This window comes from Theobroma cacao, chromosome 1 (genome assembly GCF_000208745.1).
Source record: "Theobroma cacao cultivar B97-61/B2 chromosome 1, Criollo_cocoa_genome_V2, whole genome shotgun sequence".
In the NCBI taxonomy this organism is placed as follows: Eukaryota; Viridiplantae; Streptophyta; class Magnoliopsida; order Malvales; family Malvaceae; genus Theobroma; species Theobroma cacao.
Genome location: NC_030850.1, coordinates 25,867,924 through 25,873,718, shown reverse-complemented (window position 1 = coordinate 25,873,718; position 5,795 = coordinate 25,867,924).

The following is a 5,795-nucleotide window of genomic DNA, read 5'->3' as shown; positions in this document are numbered from 1 at the left end:
GCAGCTTCTTCTTCTTCTTCTCCTCTCAATTCATGTTACTTCCAACCTCCATGGAAGCTTGATATGGAGCTTGCATAATTTTCTCTCTCTAGCTCTAGTTTTCATATCTTTGTGCCCTTTTGACTAAAACCCTTGTATTCTTTCACTCTCTCACTTCAAAACCCTTGATAAATCTTATTTTCATACTTTCTCTCACTAGGTGGGCATTCTAGAGAGAGAAAGAGAGAATTATCCCATTGGTTTGAAGCTATTGGAATAGAATTCAACTATAAAGAAACCCTAGGGTGAGTGATGAACTAAGCTTTATTTTTAGCTGTGATTAATGGCTAGTAATTGAGATTATGAGCTGTTTTATTTTTGAGGATGTTCATTCATTTTATAGTGATTAAGATAGTGAACATAGATAGCCATTTAAAGTGGCAATTGAAAGCTTGCTAAGGGATAGCTTTTAGGGTTTATAAGCATGAATTGACACTAAGGTAATGTTAATTTGATGGTAGGTTCTAACGAATCCCCATCACCCCAATTGGATCATTAGGAGAATTAGAGTCAGCTAAAGGCTCAACAATATACCGGTGAATGAACTGCTTTCAAAACTTGTTTTGGGGAATATAATGTATTTGCCACACATTTGAATGAATTATCAAGTTTTTCATTAAAACAAGTGCCTTGGGAACAAACTTTTGCTAAATGGTTTTATGTTGTGATATGTGATTGCTATGGATTCATGCACTGTTGCATTATGATGATATGTATATGTATGTGTTGTGCATGATGATTGATATTGTGTATGATGACTGTAACCGTGTGTGTGCCCGATGTGGGGGATGCACATACCGGTGATGATGGTGGCATGAGAGATGGATGATGATAGTGCCCGTATGCACGAGTGGGGGGATGTACACGATGGCAATGATTGTGCACGATATGGGGGGATGCACACAATGGCGCCGGCTATGTGCACGATGTGGGGGGATGTATATGAGTCGGGTGTGTTTATGATGATATTGATGTTTATCTATGTAATTATGCATATCTATACTTATGAAATGAAAGCTCATGAATATAATATATGATTGACATATATGTGAAATTTGATACTTTGCACTTTGGGAATTTTCATGTGTTTTATGTTGATTTTGTTGGTTTAGCAGGATGGCCTTTTTTTGTTGAGTGAGGGGAAACTTTTCTCTTGTTGCTTTGTTCTCGCTACAGCGAAATTCCTTCTCGCTGCAACGAGAAACTCTCAAGTTTTTGGAGGGTGGCTAGCTGGAAACTCGCTGCAGCGAGAAAGTTTCTGTCTTGGGGCAGGAATTTTGTTACAGCGAGATATATTCTCGCTGTAGCGAAAAACTTTCTGTTTTGTCTCACATCTTGATCAATTGTTGCCCTATTTTCCACTTCTTTGCTACCATATTTGAGCATGGATTTCCAACATTACGGAATAAATGATTCAAGTTTAAAATGAAGAGGTTTGGTGAAAAACCCTCGACCAGTTGAGAAACCCTCGTTCTGCTAATAACTTAAATCTCAACGTCGTTGTAGCGGAAAGGCATGTGACTTGTTTGCGTATCATTGAAGCCTTCATTTTTCAAATTATTTGTTATGTATGGGTTCATCATTACCAAGTGATTAATCATTTAAGGGTTTGTTGAGGGGTTTTTAATATGAATGAAATTAAATTGCATTGTTTTAAAAACAAGTGCATCATGATTTTAAATTCTTCCCTATTGTTGCTTGTTCCTTTCCTTGTTTACTCACTGGGTTTATACTCACCGTTTTCAACTTCATGTTTTCAGATCACGAGGCAGCCAGTAACTAGGACGAGGTGTCCTTGTAGACTTGTATTCATCTTTTGGTAGGTGTCTCGATATTTAGTAGCTATACATTCGTCCGAGTCTCTCTGCTGGAAGTCGAGTATTCTTTTGTTGTGTATAGACAAACCTAATGTAGATTATTAAGATACATGTTGTAGACAATGTACATACACTTGTTTGGTATGCTAGTATGAGGTGGCAATGTTAAATTTTATTTTGATCCTAAGTTATGAAATGTAACTTAGCAGTTTATGATGGAATGATGAACATGTCAGATTAATATGCTGACTTGGGCTTAATGGACTAAGTCCATTGGGCCCATGCCTCGGTCATGGCCCGAAATTTGGGTCGTGACAAGTTTAAACATTGAAACTAAACCAAGAAAAATAAAGAATAAAGAAACTCCAAGAGTGGAACTCTTGATCTCCAAATCTTCTTGAATTCTTCAATTTCTTTTCAGTTCCAATGAGACTTTTTTTCAACAATTTTGTGGCTTGAATCTTAGTTATCAATCTAGTGTCTTGTTCTCTCTTAAAAGTCCTCTGAAAGATTGTTTTTATAGAGTTTTGAAGTTAGAACAAGTTGGGTGAAGAAAGAAGTCAATTTAAATAAGTATGTCCTCATCAAACCATAGAAGTCATGGCCTTGACCATTTAAATAGCAAAACTTATAATTGTTTTAGGACTACTGCAGTGCTTCAACTTCGACAAGATTTTGACTACCTTTCATGTTGAGATGGGCAAAATGGTAAACATAAAAGTTGTATATTTTTCTCTTATCTTTCCAATGGTTAAAGAATAATTTCATTTGGATCCATTTAGAGAGAGTTATGGTAGAAATACCAAAGTATATGCAGTGAAAGTCTGCACCTCAAAATTACTTTCCTTCTTCCATTAAAATTCTTCCTTCATTAAACACCTAAAAAAGCACAAATAAATCAACAACAACCAAACTTGATCACATTAACACCAAATTAAGCATAAAATTAACTAAAATTAGATTGACTCACTAAAATTAACTAACTTTAAATAATTTAAACAAAACCTACTAATATTTATGTCTTACTATAAGAACTAAGCTAAATTACTATCAAAATTAAGTCCAAAAAACTCTATATCAGAGAGTTATTAGCTATCAATTGAAAATTTTCCAAGCAAGCATCAACCGCATATTCTACAATCGAGGCTGAATAGATGGAGTTTGGATCAAGAAGTTCAGAACTAAACTTGGTATGGTTCTTAGTATTGTTGATCTTGTAACTTTGTACTATGACAATAATGGAGCCATTGTGCAAGCAAAGGAACTGAGGCCTCATCAACAATCCAAACATGCATTGCGGTGTTATCACCTGATCAAAGAGATCACTGGAAGAGGTAATATTAATATAGAGAGAGAACCCACGAAAGACAACTTAGTTGACCTTTTCACTAAAGTTCTATCCGAATAGAAACATGATTGCCATTTTGAGGGTTTTGGTATTAAATACATGGGCAACTGACTTCAGTGCTAGTGGGTGATTGTTAGTGTAAGCTCTACAAGGCAATCGAGTTTGTGTTTGTAAAGCACTATATTAATTAGTCATATTTCATGTTAAATACATTATGGATATTTTATATAATGTATGAGGTATTTCTTTATCCATGAGTTTATTTATAAAGAGTTATGAGAGACTTATGTAGATAAAGTCCTTGGAACATAATGGCCTTGCAAAGAAATTATAAAGGTTCTAATTATGAGATTCTTAAACTTGTTCCTAAATATGTTCCTAGTCATTGTATTGTCAAGAATAAGGATATTGACAATGCTAAAAGGCTGACACATGCTAAGCCTCCTTACTTTGGAAGTAAGCAATTGATCTCATAGGTTGAAGCATGTCAGATACTTAAGGATAATATGAGGGTGCTTGTTAAGGAACAAGTTCACTGACCATGACTCACTATGAGAGTTCCATTGGTATTTCACTCAAATGTCTATGAAAATACTCTCATGTGTTAATAGTGTAAGTAATCCTTACAATTGTGATACCAGGTCATCTTGTATGTGAATTGTCATGCTTTGGTTTCTCTTCTACAAGTCTGAAGGGGACTAGAGCTTAAATGTCAAGACCTGGAACCTCCCTCGGGCCCATGACAACCGTCGCGATGTCCCGATTTACACTCATTACTCGGAATGCCAATCAGAACCCCGCAAGGCTTACATATCAGTTTCTTGCCTTTCTTGTGAGCAATCGTTGTTAAACATTCCGTTTTAAACAATTACCAGTCGTTTCTGGCTCAAGTAAATCAAAAGATAAAATTTTTTTTAAAGGATTTATAGACAAATATTACTATTCAAAATATTGATTAAAATATCGCATTTTTATATAAAACAATATTTATAGAAACACGTGTAAGTAAAATAAATTCATACATACAATAATTTACAAAGTTATAATGTACAATAATAATTACAATGACAAGTGGCCCATAAATACACCAAGTGTTGGTGATAGTAACCTACTGTCTGTGAGATAGAGGGGTCAACTGGAATCCTCGACAAAATCGGGTATCTACAAGCTACCACAGGCCTGAAATATTTAGAAAAAAGGTGGGTGAGATTTTACAATCCCAATGAGTAAACAAACATTATTATAAATATCTAAAGGCGAGTAAAATGGAGGCAAGTTTAAACGACAAATCACAAACCATTTCATAAGGTTTTCAATTTATTTCTTAAACCATAAAATATTTGTAATTTACCAAAATAGTTGTTAAGGCTTATGACTTTTATTAAAAAAAAGGCTCAAGCCAAAAACTAATCCTCGAGGATACCTTGGCCGAGGCATTTAACCGAGTCCGCCAAGGTTATTAAGATATTTACGTGTTAAACACATGTTAGTTTTAAAAACAAGTCGTTCCTTGGCATTGGCCGAGTTACACATTCACGTGGGGGTTCGACGTGAAGTGAGCTCTAACACTACCCTAGGAGTTACCGTCCTCGCCTCTACAATTGGAGTAACTATATAACCGGGTTTACCGTGCCCCTCTAATAGGTAGTCCACGAAAACCCGTCACTGCAGTAACCAAACCAACTAACTTTAATAAAATTTTGATAGTATAACGTGGCTTTTATTTATTTACCTAGCCTGCATAGTAAAAGACAACTTACATAAATTCCCAATGCAATTATAAAATATAGCCACATATACTCATATATAATAAGCCATTCATAGGAAAATATATTTTTTAAGACAATTGACAGCCTCCCATTTACTCAATTTCATAATCAAAAGTTTCTTATTTCAGATAATCAACACAATATATTTATTTGTCACATTTATTTCTAAAACATCAAAAGTCCCATTTTAATCTCATTTTTGTTTCATAAAATACATGAAGAGCATTTAAAAATAAACTCTAGATAATTTACAATAATAATAGGTTTACTCACCGTTTATACAAATTAAATGCTTTCTAGGTGCCCCAATCATTGTTCGTAGGATACGACTTCCTTGCCTTTACTGGAAGGCTCTCCTCCTAGACACATTGCAAAAATTACACAATTCACCACATTGATGCTACATCACTATATAATTGACTTAAATCCTATACTAATGCATGGTATGAAATGCAATAGCCTAAAATGGCTTAAATGCGGTATTAATCTATTTTTGGCACTTTACCCGATAAATTGCTAACGCGCTCCATTTTAGCTTTAAATTGTCCCATTTTCTCTCCAACATTTCTAACCACTAAATATCAGCCAATAACCTTCTAAAATCATCAAAATCAGCTCACTTTCCTCCTTGGAAAATTTGGCATAATGGGTTTCAATGGGAGAAAATTATTTCTCTAGCTTATTTTTGCTATATTACAATATAACCTAACTAAAACCACTTAATTCAATTAAAATCAACCAAAACTCAAGCTCAAAACTCATCCATGGAGGTTTGGCCAGCATGGGTGTCCATACCCACTTTCTAATTTTGCATGGAAATGA